The 20,431-nt window shown below is 48.0% G+C and overlaps 1 long non-coding RNA gene across 1 annotated transcript; it reads right to left on the bottom strand.

The window, feature by feature from the left end:
• Positions 1–3,118: 3,118 nt before the first annotated feature.
• On the bottom strand, positions 3,119–20,057 carry LOC121819268 (uncharacterized). The gene is made up of 2 exons (XR_006059548.2): positions 4,535–20,057; positions 3,119–3,466 (listed from the first exon to the last, which is right to left on the bottom strand). It is a non-coding gene; the product is annotated as an uncharacterized LOC121819268 (long non-coding RNA).
• Between the last annotated feature and the right edge of the window lie 374 nt (positions 20,058–20,431).

The following is a 20,431-nucleotide window of genomic DNA, read 5'->3' as shown; positions in this document are numbered from 1 at the left end:
ACAGGCCAAGTCTGTGGTTTTTCTCCCCAAGGTGCCATGTCATCATTGGGAAAGTGTGGGCCTTGCTGAGTGATAAAGGGGAAAAGAGTGAAGCTTGAAGGAGACGTGAGCCTGGAGGCCCATCACTGTGACAAGCACAAAGTAGATCCCCCAAATTATTTGCTGAATAACTGATCAGTTGGGCCCGGCCTCAGTTCAGTTCAGACCTAACATTTATTTTTGAGATGGCAGACTAGCAGGACATGTGCTCATCTTCTCCTGTGAGAACCCCAAAATTACAGCTCACTGCTGAACAACCATCAACAGGAGAGTGCTGCATTCCACCAAAAAAATATACCCCACATCCAAGGGCAAAGGAGAAGTCCCAGCAAGATGCTAGGAGGGGCGAAATCACATTTAGAATCAAACCCCATACCTTCCAGAGACACTCAGAGGGCTCAAACAAAACCTTATGCACAGCAGGAGACACCACAGAGAGTGAGCCAGACCTGCGTTTGAGTGTTTGAGTGTCTCCTGTGGAGGTACGGGTCAGCAGTGGCCTGCCTCTGGGGCAGGGGCTCTGGGTGCAGCAGACGTGGGTATGGCATAAGCCCTCTTGGAGGAGGTCGCCATCAACCCCACCATAGAGCTGCCAGAACTTACACAGGACTGGGGAAACAGACTCTTCGATGGCACAAACAAAACCTTGTGTGCACCAGGACCCAGGAGAAAGGAGCAGTGACCCCACAAGAGACTGACCCAGACATGCCTGTGAGTGTCCAGGAGTCTCCGGTGGAGGCGTGGGTTGATGGTGGCCTGCTGCAGGGCTGGGGGCACTGAGCGCAGCAGTGCGTGCATGGGACCTTCTGAAGGAGGTCGCCATTATCTCCATTACCTCCCCCATAGTTTGGCCTCAGGTCAAACAACAGGGAGGGAACACAGCCCCGCCCATCAACAGAAAATTGGATTAAAGATTTACTGAACATGCCCCATCAGAACAAGATCCAGTTTCCCCCTCAGTCAGTCTCTCCCATCAGGAAGCTTCCATAAGCCTCTTATCCTTATCCATCAGAGAGCAGACAGAATGAAAACCACAATCAAAGAAAGCTAACCAATCTTATCACATGGACCACAGTCTTGCCTAACTCAATGAAACGATGAGCCATGCTGTGTAGGGCCACCCAAGACGGATGGGTCATGCTGGAGAGTTCTGACAAAACGTGGTCCACTGGAGAAGGGAATGGCAAAGCACTTCAATATTCTTGCCTTGAGAACCCCATGAACCATATGAAAGGCAAAAAGATAGGACACTGGAAGATGAACTCCCTAGGTTGGGAGGTGCCCACTATGATACTGGAGATCAGTGGAGAAATAACTCCAGAAAGAATGAAGAGATAGAGCCAAAGCAAAAACAACACCCAGTTGTGGATGTGACTGGTGATGGAAGTAAAGTCCAATGCTGTAAAGAACAATATTGCATAGGAACCTGGAATGTTAGGTCCATGAATCAAAGTAAATTGGAAGTGGTCAAACAGGAGATGGCAGGGCCCGGCCTCAGTGGCGTATTTAATGTCCATGCTTCCCCACGAACAATGAGTTTTCCCCTTTGACTGGACTGAGCCAGGGTCAGTAGACGCCCTGAGGCCAGAGCATATGTTGGAGCCTGTGTGCCTCAGGACACAGGGGGTTATACCTGTCCTTGCTCAAAAATTACAGGAAGTTGCTAAATGGGCCAAAAGAAGAACCTGCACACTCGATGCCCCACCTCTAGCTGTTGCTTCATGAAAGGTCAAAACAAGCAAGATATAATCTGTCTAATTCACAGCTCCAAAGAGACAGGAGTCAGAAATGTGACCCACCCGTCCCCGTCTAACTTCACCATGCGGCCAGGAGCGGCCCAACCAGGACAGAGACCCCTGAGGCGGGCGCCCCAGCTCTGCCACGGTTCCCGGGTCTCCATCTTTACACTCTATTCTGGTCTCTCGTGACAGCCAGACCTGGTTTCATTTCTGGACAGTGGGCCTGGTTGCTTTCATCTTCTCTGACAGAGGGTCGAGGGTACGTCAGGGAGGACTGGGGGCCCACCATCCTCCAAGCCCTGATCCCAGCCCGCTGGCTTCTCAGACGAGCTTCAGTGATGCTTTTTCTTGGGAGCCAAGCCAGCCCCCGGAGAAGGCAATGGCACCCCACTCCAGTACTCTTGCCTGGAAAATCCCACGGACAGAGGAGCCTGGTGGGCTGCAGTCCGCGGGGTCGCTAAGAATCGGACACAACTGAGCGACTTCACTTTCACTTTTCACTGTCATGCACTGGAGAAGGAAATGGCAACCCACTCCAGTGTTCTTGCCTGGAGAATCCCAGGGATGGGGGAGCCTGGTGGGCTGCCGTCTATGGGGTCGCACAGAGTCGGACATGACTGAAGCGACTTAGCAGCAGCAGCAGCAGGCCAGCCCCATGGCATGTCGCTCCCTCCAATCTGATCTTGAGGAGGCAGCGGTGTGCAGGGCGGCCTTCACCCCCTCCCTGGCCCCAAGAGGCCAGGCCCCAGCCAGGAGTCTCTCTGGGGCCTTGAGGCAGAGTGGGAGCCCTCAGGCAGGCCATGGGCCCAGAGCAGACTGATTCGTTCGTAGGGAGGACAAAACAGAACCAAGGCATACCCTCAGATATGAAACACATCCCTTCTGGAACTTGACACTGGGTCTTTGCCCAGAGGTGACTTTATATCATTATTTGTTGAATCTTCTCCAGAATTACTTGAATGAATGAATGAATGACACCGACACTGTCAGGCTCCTTCAGAAACCTATACGTCTCTGGCTTAAGGAAACTTTTTACCAGCCCTCTTTCTTTTTTCCAGAGACTCCCCCTCACCCGACCAGGGCACACCCATGGCAGACAGACACCCTCCTCCCTCAGGTCTGGAGCATCCCAGAGAGGAAGATGGCATGCGGCCTCCTTTCCTCATGGACGCCGGCTGCCTCTTCCCCACACTTCATGCCCACTCTGTCTCTGTCATTGTGCCCCATGTAAAGCACACATAGAGAGCCCTCACCCAGATCAGCCAATCAGAAATCGTCTGGGGATAGAAAGTGCTAGAATACAAAACAAACACACAGACACACACTGAAGAAGCACAAGCTGGACAAAAATATAGGAATTAGATTTCACTGAATTTTTTTAAATTGTGGGATTTTCCAGTGTCTCAAAAGAAAATTACAACCCCTCCCCCCAGACAAGCATATAATAAGTAAACAGCATAAAAACACTGGCAACAAGCCCACTGTGGGTGGGAAATCACCAGCAAGGGGAAGTCTCCTCCCCATGAGAGTTCTGTAATTGTTCCACAGGTGCCTTTCCTGCACCTCCAACCAGGGTGTAAGTTGCGTAAGATGCTGTCGAAAGAGCAACGGGGCCAAAAGGCAGGAACCTAAATGGCTGTGTGACCTTGGCTGAGCTCCTTAGTGTCTCTGGGCTGTCCTCTTTCCACCTGTAAAATAAAGGCTGGCCTTTAGAACTTCTGTTGTACTCACAGCGCCTGTCCCGGTACCACCTCGGAAGGGCTCCTAATAAATACAAATGGAAAGAAATGGTCCAAGACGATTTATGAGTCAATATAACCCCAAATCTGAATTAAGATTTGGATGAAGGTACCATTTCCCAACAAATTCTTCAGGAAAGCTGGATAGAGTGCATCTTTGTAGGATCATAAGAGATCTTCTCTTTTTTGACAACCAATTTTTCAGCCCCTGGGGTGAAGGGGAGAGAGGTTGCGATCAGGAGGAGGAACTCTGTGGGGGCAGTGGAGGCACTCCTGTGACAGAGCCGCTAAGCGGGGTCTTGCTGTGTCACCGCACCACGGCAGGCTGGCTTGCACCTGTCTCTAGGTGGTGAGCCCCAGATGTGGTCACTGCCCTTAGTGGGTACAGGATGACAATGCGTGTGTCTGCCCACTGACTGGATGCAAGTCCAGACGTAACCCCCACTCTGGCCTAAGGAGGAAGCAGGGGAGTTACCCTGGACCCCATCTGCAGAAACACAGGAGAAACGAGGAGAGCCCTCTGCAGGACAGGTGTGCAGGCAGGTCCTGGGCCTTCTGTCCAGGCAGAGACCCCAGAACCCTGAGAGATGCTTGCTGTCACCCTCAGAGAGCCCTCTTCCCCAGGAGTCCTGACTCTCCTCCCGGTACTCTCTCCCTGTCTGTTCAGGACGCAGAGGGACGTGAGACCCAGGAGTCTCCTCGGGAGGATTGTCCTAGACTGATTCTCAGGATGGTCACACGTGCCTCCCAGGGCATTTGCCCTCAGGTTCCCTCTGCCCCAGAGGGGACACAACCCAGTCGGCTGGAATCCCCAGCACGGAATCTAGAATTCTTAGCCTAGAATCCTCAGAGTCAGCCAGTACCGCCCCTCAGTCACCATTCAGCTGTGGGAAAGCTACCTGGCCTCTGTCTCCTCTCCTATAACATGAAAGATAGGACCAACCCAACATACATTAATGAGAATTAAATGATAGTGTACTGAGAGCACTGGCCAACCCAGAGCTAGAGCATATTTACCGTGAGGATTACACAGAGCTGCACACCCCTCACAGATTAGACCAACAGCAGGCCTCAGGAAGGCTGTCAGCCACGCTGCTAAAGGACTCCTGGTCAGGTCATGGGACAGGGACTGGGACAGGCCAGGAACATCACAAAAAAGGAGAACTTGCCCCCTCCCAGGGCTGGCAGACTCCAGGACGGCGAGAGTCCATGGCTGCTGCAGAGGTTATGAAACCACGCACTCATTGCACAGCCAAGGAAACATTCTCAGAGACTATGGGTGACGTGCCAGAGGTCACGCTATAAGTTTGTGACTGCATTTGGACAAGAGAACATATTTTCCAGTGTCTTCTCAGCATGGCCAGATTACCTTCTCGGAGATTAACTTGTGTTTCAATGGTTGTGTTCTTCCTCTCTCTTGCCATTCCAGGAAGGTCTTGGATCTGTCTTCTTTGAGCTTCAGGACCAGACACCTGATCCTGGGCACAGAAGCCTGACTTATGACCTGGAGGCAGAGGCAGAGCCTCACAGGGCACCAGGGCCCAAGCGAGTGGACAGCCCACAGGAGGCCACTTCCTGTGGCACCACGAGCCTCCTGGATTCCAGGGTGACCCTCACTGGGAAGGGCCCCAGAATGACCACAGTGCAATTTCCTCCCCCATCAGACCTGATGGGAGCTCAGGTGTGGAATGAGTTGATCTTGGGAGGGTGGTGGGTTGAGATCCACACTGTCCACACAAGGCCCTGCTCAGTCCCCTTCACTACATGGTTCTCTCTGACCATATCACCCATTTGTACAGCGCTTGACCAAGTGCCTTCACAACTGTCCATTCAGTCCCTGAGATTCTGCCCATTAACCAGAGGGAAAAAACCGGAGCTCGGTAAATGGATTGCACTCGCTCAAGGTCACATAAGTAGTAAGAGAAGCAGGACAAAACCCAGTTCTTCTGACCCCAAGACAGAGCTCTTGACAACGCGTCGCTGCCTGTCCTGTCCTGCTCTTTGCATACAGCTGGTCTCCTGGCCGCTGGCTGAGCCCAGTCTCGGAGAGCACACCTCATGTCACCTGGTTCCATGACCCAGGCCAGGCCTCTGTGGGAAAAACAGGCCTGTAGGGGGGCATCTGGGGGGCCCACCCTTCCCGGGGACCCCTGCCTTGGTGACGTGGCAGGATGCAATGATGACTTTCTAGAAACATCTGACACTGGTACAATGTCAGCTTGGGTGGAAGCTAAAGGCCTAGACATGGACAAAAACCCCTACAGGTGACTGGAAACCAAAAACAAAAAGTATAACTGGCCACCAAATATGAGCAAATCTGTAAACCCAATAACAATTAAGAAATGCATGTTAGGGAAATTCCGTGGCAGTCCAGCAGTTAGGATTCTTCACTTTCATTACCAAGGGCCTGGGTTCAGTCCCTGGTCAGGGAACTAAGAGCCCACAAGCCGTGTGGCAAGGTCAGAAAAAAGCCTGTTAAAGTCACATTCCTAGTTTTACTCTTATGTCATTAGACTGGCAAAGTCTTTTTCCTTCAATACTATTCATGAGAATAAAAATTGATACAACTTTTCTACACACACACACACACACACACACACACACACACACCCAAAGTCTTAAAAGTATTCATTTCCTAAATACAATAGGAATTTGAATTTTCCATGGAATGGAAAAAGAACATTAGTAAGCTATATATACCTATGGCTGATTCATATTGCTGTTTGACAGAAAACAATAAAATTCTGTAAAGCAATTATCCTTCAATTTAAAAATAAATGAATTTTTTTAAAAAAGAACATTGGTGAGAAAACTGGTCAAAGCCAAATAAAGTCTGGAGTTTAGTTAATAGTAGCATACCACTGTTAACTGATTAGTTTCAATATACTCTGGCTGGTAAGATACTAACATGGAGGAAGCTGGGTGAAGGGAATATGGGAACTTGCTGTACTATCTTTGCAAATTTTCTGCAAATCTAAAATTATTTCAAAGTGAAAGCTTTTTTTTTTAACGCTCACATTCTTTTACCCAGAATTTCACTTCTAAGATTTTATCTCAAAACTTATCAGAGATGTGGATGGACATTTACGTACCAGGATGTTGCACCAATTGTGATAATCACAGAAATATGGAAAAGAATACACCCAAGAACAGCATGTTGAGTAAATAAGTTATGGTGCATCCAATGATGATAGAATGTGGTCAGAAAGAATCACACTATAATAATATGTATTGACATTGAAAATGCTTATAATAGAAGGTAAAGTGAAAGAATTAGGACACAAAACTATATATATTTTAAGTGCAGTACAATTTTTAAATGATGTACATAAGCAAACACACCAATATATTGATGTTAAAGTTATATAACATCATGTTAATATATTAATAGGTTATTAACATAGTTAATATAACATGTTAATATATTAATAGGTTATTAATATAATTAGAGTGGACTTAAGCTGCTTCTTGGACTTCTCTGGTAGCTCAGCTAGCAAAGAATTCGCCTGCAATGTGGGAGACCTGGGTTTGATCCCTGGGTCAGGAAGAGCCCCTGGAGAAGGGAATGGCTACCCATTCCAGTATTCTGGCCTGGAGAATTCCACAGACTGTGTAGTCCACAGGGTCACGAAGAGTCAGACACAACTGAGCGACTTTCACTTCACTTAAGCTGCTTCTTAAATACATTTATGTATATTATAAATTTTCTACAATGAACGTATATTACATTTATAATCAGGGGAAAAAGCTATCAAAAATCCCCAACCCATGGCAGTTCCTCAAAAGTTTAAACACAGAGTTACCAAATGACTGAGCAACTCCACTGTGAGATACGTACTCAAGAGAACTGGAAACATATATTCACAAAAAATAACTTCTATGTGAGTGTACACAGCAATATTATTTATAATAGCCAAAAGAATGGAAACAAGCCACACATCCCTCATGACAAATGAAATGTGGTATATCCAGCCAGTGGAATATTTTCCAGCAATAAACAATGAAATACTGACATGTATAACATGGGTGAACCTTGAAAACACTGTGTTAAGTGAAAGACACCAGACACAAAATGACACAGATTGTGTGATTCTATTCACATGAAATGTCCAGAATAAGTAAATCCATAGCAACAGAAAGTAGGTTAGTGGTTGGCAGTGGGGCGTAGGGAGTGACTGCTAATGGGCGAGGTGAAGAAAATGTTTTGGAATTAAATAGTGATGATGGTTCTGCTACTTTATGAATATACTAAAACCCACTAAATTATACACTTTAAAGAGTAAATGTTGTGGTTTGTAGATTATTATATCTCAAAAAAAAAAGAGAGAGAAAGAAAAAGAAAAAAAAATTCCCCTACCCAAATGCTACATTTCACTGCTTCTCATCAATTCAACAATTTATTTTCCTTACTTTTCAGAGAAAACTCAAGACGGTAGAGCCCAGCTGCCCTCAAAATGCCAAGCCTTTGTAGGCAGAGCAGGTGGCCATCTGTTTATGGGGTGAATGGAATTCTGAGAAAGTAACAAGAAATCACTCCCCATCAGTTCATTCCTTCCACCAGTTAGTCCTCGCTCCCTACCCGCCTCCCTCTCTCCCTCTCTCCATCCCTCAGGCACTAGAACCACCCTGCCCAGGGAACCCCACAATAAGGAGCTAATCCTTCAAGTTTCCCTTCGAGACTGACATTTTCTATTAAATCTCCCCTATAAAGTACAAGTGTTCTGAGATTTTAAATGCACCACCTGTGTGGGAATTAACTGATGAGACCTCCCAACATACAGCTGGCTGAAAAGGGAAGGCAACCCAGGAGAGAGAACTTTGCTGAGGGTTTGCACAGCAGCAGGGCCTCCTGGGATGGAAAAGTCTTGGTGGGCGCGAGGGCACTGGTGCTAGGAGCCTTTGAAGAGGGAATGAGGATAAGGGCATCAAGGCAAGCACACCAACTTCCCAGTCCTGAGCAGCTAAATGTGCCTCTCAACCTACTCAGGCCTGGAGGCCTTAAAAGCGAAGAGCAGCAGAAAGGGCTGGCAAAGCCGGTGGCGGGCCTCTCCCCCAGGCCCTCCCCTCCCATAGCCCCATGGAAGGCTTGGCGCCTAAGGACACTTGGCGATCTCAGTACTTGTCTTCTCAATTTGTCTCAGTGGAGCCTCTTGTTCAAGGCCAAGTCTCCCACAGCCTTCCCAAGAACAAAAGACAGGGCCAAGAGTAAAGTAAAAAGAGTCAGCTTCAAAAAAGGCATACTTGAAAGTTTAAAAACTGGCCTGAGGACGTCCCTGGTGGTTCAGTGGTTAAGACTCTCCATTCCCACCGCAGTGGGCATGGGCTCCATCCCTAGTCAGGAAGCTAAGAGCTCGCAGGCTGTCTGGTACAGCCAAAACAAAAATTCTTAATTAGAAAATAAATAAATAAAAAGTGGCCTGAGGTTTTTTCTGCAGGGTGTACAGAATTTAGCAAAGAGCAGGTGAGTATGTGGGCTGGAACCCTTGTGGAAAACACAGGTAAAGTGAAAGAATTAGGACACAAACTTGTGGAGGATGGGGCAGAGATGGGAGGTCCTGAGCGGTGTAGCCCTTTGAGTAAAGATGCTCTCCGCCTGCTCAGGGCCAGGCTGGCCTGGGTTGGGCAGATAGTGTGTTGAAATGAAAAACTGGTGGAGGACTTAACCTTACTCGGTATGACGGACTCTAGGTCCATCCACATCTCTACAAATGACCCAGTTTCATTTCTTTTCATGGCTGAGTAATATTCCATTGTAAGTATGTACCACGTCTTCTTTATCTGTTTGTCTATTGATGGACGTTTAGGTTGCTTCCATGTCCTGGCTATTGTAAACAGTGCTGCAATGAGCACTGGTGTACACATGTCTTTTTGCACTATGGTTTTCTCAGGGCATATACCCAGGAGTGGGATTGCTGGGTTATATGGTAGTTTTATTTTTAGTTTTTTATTGTACATTAACGCATATATATGGAATCTAGAAAAATGGCACAGATGAACCTATTTGCAGGGCAGGAACAATGGACACAGGGAGATAGGGGAGAGTGGAAGAATTGGGAGATGGGTTTTGACATATATACACTGTCATGTGTAAAACAGACAGCTAGTCGGAACCTGCCGTACAGCACAAGGAACTCAGCTCTGTGCTCTGTGGTGACATAGAGTGGGATATGGGGTGCGGTTGGAGGGAGGTCCAAGAGGGAGGGGATATATGTATACACAGAGCTGATTTACTTCGTTGTACAGCAGAAACTAGTGCAACATTGTAAAGCAATTACACGCCAATAAAAACACTAGTGGAGGAATTCAGAGAGTGGAGGAGGAGAGGGGAAGCAGCAGGCACAGTTCTGCACGTGGAGTTTAGGGACTAGAAGGGGAAGATTCTGTTGACAAGTACAAGGGCTCTCCACAGGTGCCTAGAGACCAAAGCCTCCCATTCATCCAACTCAACAAATATTTATTGAGCACCTACTATGTGCAGTCAATCCTAAAGGAAATCAGTCCTGAATATTCATTGGAAGGACTGATGCTGAAGCTCCAATACTTTGGCCATCTGATGTGAAGAACTGACTCATTGGAAAAAACCCTGATACTGGGAAAGACTGAAGGCAGGAGAGAAGGGGACGACAGAGGATGAGATTGTTGGATGTTATCACCAACGTGATGGACATGAGTTTGAGTAAGCTCTGGGAGTTGGTGATGGACAGGGAAGCCTGGAGTGCTGCAGTCCACGGGGTCGCAAAGAGTCAGACACGACTGAGCGACTGAACTGAACTGAACTATGTGCTGGGCACTGTCCTCGTCTCTGGGGACACAATCATGAATGAGAGATTAAAAACCCTGCCATGATGGCAAGAACATGCAGAAACTGGAACCTTTGTACATTGCCAGTGGGAATGTAAGATGGGATGTCCTTTGTGGAAAATGGCATGGCGTTTCCTCAAACAATTAAACATAGAATCATGCGGCATATACATACCATGGAATGGAATATTATTCAACCTTAAAAAGGAAGGAAATCCGACACACGCTACCACATGCCTGAACCTTGAAGACGTTACGCTAAGTAAGATAAGCCAAACTCAAAAAGACAAATACTGTATGACTCCAATTATGAGGCACCTAGAATAGACAAATTCACAGAGACAGGGTAGAATGGTGTCTGCCAGAACCTAGGGGGAGGGAAGATGGGAGTTATTGTTTAATGGGTGGAGAGGTTCTGTTTGGGATGATGAAAAAGTTCTGGAAATGGATGGTGGTGATAGTTGCTGAACAGTGTGAATGTACTTTAATGCCACTGAGCTGTACACTCAAAAAATGGTTAAAATGGCAAATTTTGTGTTGTGTATGCTTTACAATATATATATTTTAAAACCTGGCACATAGAGCTCAGGTTCTAGAGGCACAACCTGGAGCAGAGCTCATTAACAAAGGGTAGCGCTAACTGTCCCCATCTCAGATCAGGGGCATAAACTACATCCGGGTTCTTCAGAATCTGGGTGGGGCAGTAGAAGAGGGTCAAGAAAGAGGAGGGCAGGCACAGTTTCCCACATGTCCTCTTCACACAGAATATCTGTTTTCAATGTCAATCTGTTCAGATAAAACTCTGGGGGAAGTAAGACCACCACATAGATTCATCAGTTGTAACAAATACATGGATCCAGTAGGAAATGTTGGTGCTGGGGGAGGCTGTGTATGTGTGGAGTAAGGGCATATATGGGAAAATTCTATCTTCCTCTTAATTTTGTTGTGAACCTAAAACTGTTTCTTTTTTAAAATGTCTGTAGGGAAAACAAAAGGCCACCACTGCTTAAAAACAGGTCTTAAAAAAAAAAAAAAAAAAGGCCTTTTTCCTAAACTACTGCCTTCTTTCTCTAAAATGATCACTAGTTGAGAGATGTTTCCTTGAAGAGTGAGCGGGCAGGACAACTTGGCAGGAGGGCCCCCTGAACCGGGGTTCCCAGACAGGCACTGGCTTTGGGGGGGGATCCCATGACGAGGTGGGGATCTGGGGAGCAGGAGACAGGCCTGGCAGGGTGGGGCTCTCAGAGCCCTCTGGCCCTTCCCCCGGCTGCAGTAGCCAGTTATCAGACGTCTGGCTCCAGCTCCTCTGGAGGGCAGGGTTCCTGGCTGAGTCACCTCGGGTCTTGCCCAGGGTGAGGTATGGAAATGGCACCCAATTTTGGCCTTGGAAACCTTGGGTCTAAGTCGTGGCCCCACCCTTTATAAGACACTTAAGGTCCCAGCCTGTTTGCTTAGCTGTAAAATGGGGATGATTGATACCAATACCACCTGTCTCCCAGGATACGATATGCCACCACCGCCTGGGGAGGCACCCAGGGGGCTTAGCATTTGGGGCCCTACAGTTCAGGAAGAGGGTCTGTGGGTCCCGGCTGTGCTGGGGGGCCCTGGGGCACCCCTAGACCCTTGGACCTGCCAAGCCAGCCTGGCCAGTCCCAGCACTGATGGGATGCAGAAGGGGCCCCCCTGCACAGCCACCACCCCCAGAGCCAGCAGCCAGGGAGAGCGCCAGATTGATAAGACAGCAGCCCTGGGACACCTGAAAATGCTCCGGAGCCAAGTCAGGGTTTCAGAAGCTAGCTTCAGAGGAAGGAGGCCCTGACCTGCCATACATAGCCCCGCTCAAGCCTTGCCCTGTACTGCCCAAACCCCCTCTCCACACGAGATGGGTCTCCACCTTCCACACTGAGCTTTGAGTTCTGGAAGACAGGTACCCAAAGTACTTGCCTCTATTCCCCCAGCCCAGAGATCAGTAGATTAGTAATTGTGTGACAGATTGGGGGGGGGGTGGTGACATTGGGTAGATGACAATCACAGAGGTTATCTGGTACACAGCCCTTAGCAAGGCTGTGGCGTGGTTCTAAGGACCTCGCTCTCACTCACATAAACTTCACAAGAGTCCTAGCAGGCGTGTACTATTGCCATGATCCATGTGTTTAATGAAGGGACCAAGGTGCAGAGAGTAACAGGCAGAGTGGCAGAAGAAGGACTTGAACCTGAAGCCTCAGTTTGCCCCTTGCTCCAAAGTGCCTGGGCCAAGGTGCTCTCTGCAGACTTTTCATCCATGGCAAAGAGAATCTGCAGGCCACCTGGAGAGGCATCCGCCCCGAGATGTCCCTGCACATCCATCCCAAGGCTGCACAAAGCCTTCATCGACAGGGAAGACACAACCTCCTCAGACAGAGCCTCGGCCTGCTTCCGTCTCACTTGGCCCACCCTCTGGACATAAGCTTTGTGCCTCCTTCACTCTCAGGTGACTCTCAAGTATTTGGACTCTTCCCCAAGCTGACGGTCCTGGGCTCAACACCCCGGGCTCCCAGGTCCCCAGACCTCTCCATCCTGATGACCCACCCCAGATGTTTCCTTCCCGGTGCGCACTCCTGGTCTACAGGGAGTCGATGCAAAACCAGCCTCTTCATGCCCCTCCACAAGCCCATCTCAGGCTCCCCCATTACCTACTTGGATGGCTAAATTCGTTGAACCCAAATATAAAATACTACCTTTTCCCTTACAAAATTCCTTCCTCTTTTTCCACCCTGATAAGACTGTTTCAAACCCTCACTTTGTTACCCTAAAGCCATTTACCAGAGCTGTCATCTTTAGCTTAGAGCAGACCCTACCCAGTGGGTCTTTATTGATTTAAAATTGCTGATTTAAAAATCCTTTTCAGGACAGCTTTCAGTTTCCCTTATCTGTGTTCCAATCTAGGACTAATAAATGGATCTGTCTCTGGATAGACTGCCTCTCCGTGGAAGTACTATTTCAGGAACATGAGTCAACCGAGATGGGGAAATGTGACGGGTGGACTTTGCTCTGGGGAAGCGGGTTCCATTACCATCTCCTTTACTGTTGGAAGCCTCATTTCATTCCATATGATGTTTGTTACTTTTTCTCCCCAGCCCGAGGACTATTCTCAAGGGAGGCAGAGTTGGGAGTAAATGGGAATTGGCAGATTTTCTTTTTTCTCTGTGACATGAATACTCTGCCCATCCCCCCCAGCAGAGGGCCTGTCTTTGCCTTATTCTTCCTCTTGACTTCAATAAGGAAGCAGACAGGCAACTTTTGTGCTGGTTGGGATTCCTGTACAATCTCTTCTAATTCTGGACTTGGCTCCTTCTGGACATTCTCACATGTGTGTACCACACACCAAGTACCCCATACATGTGCAAAAACAGTGGGTTCATTGAAAACCTAAGCTCCTGGGTCTTTTTTTTGCTGATGCCCCTTCTTTTCCCTGTTAAAATCATTTGTGATTTCATCATCAGAATCTAATTTCCACTAGTTAGAGTGCTTAAGCTTAAGTGGTTTTTTCTCTATCCTTCACATTATATTCCTAATTTAAAAAAAATAAAAGAATTCCATTAGGCAGCAATCTCAGAACCACCACCTGACCAAGCGCAGATTCATTTCAGGCCTTGGGGACACATCAGCAAATGACTTTGCCAACTCCTGAAATCTTTTCAAAGATTTGTGATATTGTCATTTTGGTTTATTGTTATTTTCCCCATGGGGAGCCATGGTATCATCATTTTATAGTCAGACAGCATTTGCACATATCAATAATAAAATTGCATTATGCATGCGTACTATGTATAATCTATTGTTAAGACAGAAACCTCAGACTTCCTTGGTGGTCCAGTGGTTAAGAATCCGCCTGCCAGGGCAGGGGACACAGGTTCAATCCCTGGTCTAGCAACATTTCACATGCCACAGGGCAACTAAGCCCATATGTCACAGCTACTGAGCTTGAGTGCCCTAGAGCCTGTGTTCCACAACAAGGGAAGCCACCGCAATGAGAAGCCTGTGCACGGCCACGCAGAGGAGCCCCCACTCATCGCAACTAGAGAAAAGCCTGCACATAGCAATGAAGACCCAGCACAGGCAGAAACAACAAATAAGTAAATAAGACAGAAACCTCCTAGGGGTGTGACAAACTACCAACTCCACTGCTTTCTACTCAAAGGTAGCTTTCTCAAATGGTGTGGAATAAGTGATCTTTGTCTCAGAAATAACCTGGCTTTTCTTTAAGTCCCCTTACTCCTTGGGGCACTCCTGCAGTCACTCAGGGTGACTCACAGAAGCAGATCTGGGGATAAGGTGGCCAGCGAGCCTCAAATGGACAGGTTATGGGAGAAGCAGGAACCTGGCTCTGTCTCAGTGAGCAGGCTGTCTTCAAGCAAAGCAGTGAAAAGGGTAGAACTTGGCCCCCCACCCCCCGCACTGCTCCCTAAAAACTCATCCCAGCCCCAATCCCAGGAGTTTTGTCCCGCCCTCTGGTCAATCCTAAAGGAAATCAACCCTGAACATTCATTGGAAGGACTGATGCTAAAACTGAAGCTCCAATACTTTGGCCATCTGATGCCAAGAGCCAACTCACTGGAAAAGACCCTGATACTGGGAAAGATAGAAGATGAAAGGAGAAGGGGGCAGCAGAGGATGAGATGGTTAGAAAGCATCACCAACTCAATGGACATGAACTTGAGCAAACTCTGGGAGATAGTGGAGGACAGAGGAGCCTGGTGTGCTACAGTCCATGGGGCCACAAAGAGGCAGACGTAACAGGGACTTAACAACAACTAGTCCTTCAGGCCACTCCATCAGGTCCTGCCCCACCCCATCCTCAGGGAAGTGTCCCGTTCAGTCCCCTCTGTACATCTCCCTTCAGAATATCAGTGAGCCACAATTGTATCGAGAAGCCTTCAGAATGGAAAGAGTTTCTTCACAAATTCACACCGATGAAAAAAGGAGCCTGACATAACAGCAATGGAGGGGTTTCTGGCTACAAGGCAGACTAGGGCTGGGTGGGGAGGACTTGCCCATGAACCCAAGCTCACAGCATGCCTCAAACTCCTAATTAGCCCTGATCAGGGGCAGTTCAACAGCACCTAATTTCCAGAATAACTGAGGTTCCCATGAATATGTTTTCTGAAAAATGAAACTTCAATGGGAAAAACACTATTTTAACCACTTTCAAGTGGTTGCTCAAATGCGGCTCACAGTTTTCTAATGCTTTAAAAAAAATACCCTTTTCCCACTGAAGCGGTCATCATTAGGAGCTTTCCCGAAGGAACAAGATAAGCACATGGTTGTGGTTACTGTTTACTGTTTCTTCTCCCTCCCCACGGCTTTTACTTTCCTGTTACCTACACATCTCTCTCTCTCTAGAAAAGACCTACCACCAACACCTTTCTGGGCAATTTATTTTCTTCTTCAGTGGGTTGAGAAATCAGATAGCTGCTTTTCTTAGAAAAGTGTACTAAGTAAATGTCAACAGACTTTGAGGCTCTCAGAGAGATAAAGCACCAGGCTTAAATGCAGGAGTTTTGAGGTAGTTACTCCTACAGGTTCTGTTTTCACTGACTTCCAGTTCCAGAGGGAGAGGGGGCTCCAAGATTCACTGCACCTGGAATGTTCCGTGTGTATTGATGGATTTATTATCCATCCTCTGGCCAGTAAGAGCCATCACTTCTGTCGCTGTTATTATACTGCATGCCAGAGCCCCATGTTTTGCTCTTATTCTACTTGTTATTTGTAGCCCTGTTAGGTGAGTAGGGCTTCCTGGCTGGCACTACTGGTAAAGAATCCGTCTGCCAATGCAGACGACGCAAGAGAAGTAGGTTTGATCCCTGGGTAGGGAAGATGCCCTTGAGGAGGAAATGGCAACCTGCTGTAGTATTCTTGCCTGGAAAATTCCATGGACAGAGGAGCCTGGTGGGCTACAGTCCATGGGGTCACAAAGAGTCAGACACGACTGAGCAACTGAGCCAGGTGAGCAGCACCATGAGTGCCAGAGAGGCTGGAAGCTTTGCCTCCATGAGGAGCCTCATCTAATGGATGAGATACACAGCCCTGTGTGACACTTCACACTGAGCTGGCATCTTGCTATCAGGCGTCTGGAGTGCTCCTTAGACTTCCACCTCTCAGCACTGACAAAGTATGTGTGCCCATGGCCACTTTATGGCACAGCCAACAGGGGCCCTGAAAGGAGACTCCACGGAGAGAGCAGAGCACTGCCCACTGGACCGCCACCGGGCGCACACGGCTGCCGGTGCCACTGTCTGCCCGCAACGTTTGGAGAGGGCCCCTTGGCTGTGTTTGGAGTTGTGCTGAGCACTAATGATCTTACTCTGCGTCTTTCACCCTGTTGGGCTGGGACCCATGACTGGGTTGTGAAATCAGTTTAAGGGGCTGCAACCAGCATTTTTCTTTAAAAAAATAAACGGAACAGAAAATACCCAAATGGATCACACAGAGTGAGTGTTACTTTTACAAAATTTTTGCTTCAGTTTTATATATCTGTTTGTAGGTGGTGATCAAGCAAGTTTGAAAGGCAGTGACCTTGTGCACATCCATCCTGAGACCCATCTTCCTGAGATCCATCCCTGCCACCCCCATGCCCAACTGGGAAGCCAGTGGGAATCTGTTCAGAGCCCCACATCTGGCTTCACCTGGAAGGGACGAGAGTCAGGGAAGTCTCCTTGGAGGAGGCAGGGCTTGCCATTGCACAAGCAGGAACACAGAGGGGTGGCAGGGCAGAAGGAAAGGCATGTGCAGCGTCCTACGGGAATGAGTGAGGCGGACGAGGCCCCAGAGAGACCTGAAGGGACAGTCTGCTCCCTTGGAGAGGTGGGAAAAGAGAGCCCGTTTGATTTCAAAGACCCATTTTCTTTCCTTTTTAAAAAAATCACACACATATTTAATCAAGAAACTAATCCTGGAATGGCTTAAACTCTTACTAAAGCATAACTGGTTGACATCAAGGGCCTGAAGAAAGCCAGAGAATGTGCTGTCTGAGGATGCTGGTGGAGGATTAAGCTCTTCCATCAGCAGATGAGGAAAACCTTGAGACCTGTGAGGAAAGGAAGTGACCCACAGTGATTACTCATCCTCAAGTGAAAAGACTGATTTTATTTCCCAGCAGTCCTCAGCAACGGGACAGTTACATGAGAAATAACCATTTCTGTTTTGAGGGAGGGAGTAAGAAGTGGATAGACCCACGCCTTCCCAGAGGTGAATGATTGTGAACTTGACCCTCTCTGCCTTCGACATTCACTCTATGACCATGCACATGGCTTGATCTATCTCCTTCCCACCAGTGACTCCCTGAAAACACCACTGGTCCAGGCCTAGAGATCCACATACTTGCTTGGTGTTCCCACCAGAAGCCTCCATTCAACAATCCCAAGAAGAATTACAACAATCTCTGGCCCACTCCCCACCCTCCCTTCCTGTATTCCTGATTCTGGCTCATCCTCCACCTACTCAAGCCATCATCCAGGTCAGCACCCTGTGAGTCACCCCAGACTCCTTCCCCTCCCTCCTTGCTCCCCACCCAAGGTCATCATCCTGGCGACCTCTCCACTCAGTCTTGAATCTGTCCAGCTCAGCCCTCACCTGCCCTCACTATTGCAGCAGCCACCCACTGATCTTCCTGCGTCCTGTCATGGCCGCCTCCAGCCAAATGGTTCTTAACCGAGATAAGCAACAGAAGGACTGGGGAGGTATTCAAAATCTAGACTCTGACTCAATACATCTGGCCAGATTGAGCATGTATATTTTTGCAAAAGCGCTCCCAGGTGATTCTGATGTGTACCCTTCATTAAGAACCACTGCCTCCTCCTCCTTGTTATTAATAACAACAAAAACAACAATTAACATTTTTTGGGGCACTGACAGGTACTTCCTTGTGTAATCTTCATGACAAGCTGGTTAGGTAAGAGCTATCACCTACTCCCATTTTACAGTTATTGACACTGAGGTACATGAGTCCCATGGCTGGTAAGGGGGATGACCAAACCATGACCCATCACTCCTAACCATTCTGCTCTCCACACTATTATATAGACTTGGTGTGAGGCTCCGTCCTTAAACCTCTTTAAAGACAGTTCTAGAAAAAGATGGCATCTTGGGGACATACTCATGATTTCCCTCTCCATGCAACCTCCCACCAACAGCTTCTTAACTCTGAAAGAATTATCTTGATAGTGTAGTAGTTCCACGGTTTACAGATATGAAAAAAACTCACTGAGATGTACGCTTAGAATTTGTGACTTTATGTTCATTGCTGCTGCTGCTGCTGCTAAGTCGCTTCAGTCGTGTCCGACTCTGTGTGACCCCATAGACGGCAGTCCACCAGGCTCCCCCATCCCTGGGATTCTCCAGGCAAGAACACTGGAGTGGGTTGCCATTTCCTTCTCCAATGCATGAAAGTGAAAAGTGAAAGTGAAGTCGCTCAGTTGTATCTGACTCTTCACGACCCCATGGACTGCAGCCTACCAGGCTCCTCCGTCCATGGGATTTTCCAGGCAAGGGTACTGGAGTGGAGTGCCATCGCCTTCTCCAATTAGTCCTCAATAAAAACGGACCGTGGAAAAGTCACTTAGATAAGAAAAAAACACAAAAAACTAGCAAATGTGAAAGAGGAGGGAACTTGCATGCACAGAAGAAACTAGGAAGAAGCCATCACAATGCTGGCAATTACGAAGAATTCTCTAGAAGAAAAACACATTTAAGAACCAATTAAGGAAAGATCCCCAGAGCTAACCTACAGGAAATCATTAGAGAAGAGAAGGCTTGGAGGAGGCAACGACTGAAGACAGGATTCCCTGCAAGATGAAGAATAAAAAACCCCAGTACAGGCTGACTTGCCTACAGTGGGGAGCATATAGCTGGGAGCTGTAGCAGCCACAGCAGCAAGGACACAGGGGCTCTGAAAGTCCAAAGGAGTGTCCTTGGGCCAGAGAATGGGGGTTGCTCCCAAGTCAATAGCAGTGAGGCACTTCTTCCTAAAGAAACCTCATGTGATTTCTCTACCGATAAGGAAGTCCAGCCTCATCAAACCCAGTTCCTGGTATATTTGGTGCTGATGAATACAAAGGGTCCCACTGGAGTCACCGGTGTTTCCAGCTCCCACTGCGCAGTCCAAGGGAGCAGGGCCTGACACAATGATTTTGAAGTCCATCCTAAAAGAGCAAAGGAAATTCTGAGAGAAAAAAAAACAAGTATGAAGTATACCTTATCACTAACACCGATTAGATATATTGTATTGGCCAAAAAGTTCACTTGGGTTTTTCCATAACATCATACAGGAAAACCTAAATGAATTTTTTGGCCAACCCAATATTTAAAGAAAATGTGATCAGGATATATGGAGCTGGTGTAGTACAAAACAGTTCACTGGGACACACCAGAGAATCCTGGACCAGACTCAGGGATATACATGGAAATCTACTGTAAGATCCAGGTGGTGTTTTGGATCAGGAGGGCAAGGATAAATAGGATTATCTATCTATCCTTAAGGAAAAGCAAGTTAAATCTTTAACTCACAACTCAGGAAAATACAACAAATTCATCCAGATTTTAATGTAAAAAACAAAATCCAAAATAGATGAAATTAAAAGTATTAAGAGAGAATTTAACTAAATCTATAATTCCGTAGTAGAGAAAGCCTCTCTGAGTTTGACACAAAGACAGAAGCCAGGCCAGGCCTAGAGATCCGGAGACTCCGTCAACAGCCCCTCCCCCTCGCCCCAGCCCCTCCCCCTGGCCCCCAGCCCCTCCCCCTCGCCCCAGCCCCTCCTCCTCACCCCAGTCCCTCACCCTCACCCCCAGCCCCTCCCCTCGCCCCAGCCCCTCCCCCTCACCCCCAGCCCCTCCTCTTCCTGCAGTCCCCATTCTGGCTCATCCTCCACCTGCTGGCTCTGCCCTCCATCAGCACCTTGTGGGCCACCAGACGCCTCTCCCTCCCTCTTCACTCCCTCACCAGGACCACCATATCTTGGCCACCTCTACTCTGTCTGTAACTGCACAACTCAGTCCTCTCCAGGCGGCCTCACTGTGGGCCTTGCCTTGCCACCTTGGTACCAGTGCAAGGGCCACCAATGGGCCTCCCTGCTC

The sequence above is a fragment of the Ovis aries genome, chromosome 3 (assembly GCF_016772045.2).
Source record: "Ovis aries strain OAR_USU_Benz2616 breed Rambouillet chromosome 3, ARS-UI_Ramb_v3.0, whole genome shotgun sequence".
Classification (NCBI taxonomy): domain Eukaryota; kingdom Metazoa; phylum Chordata; class Mammalia; order Artiodactyla; family Bovidae; genus Ovis; species Ovis aries.
Note: the sequence above shows the minus strand (reverse complement) of the source record. Positions and strands in the feature narration are given on the sequence as shown.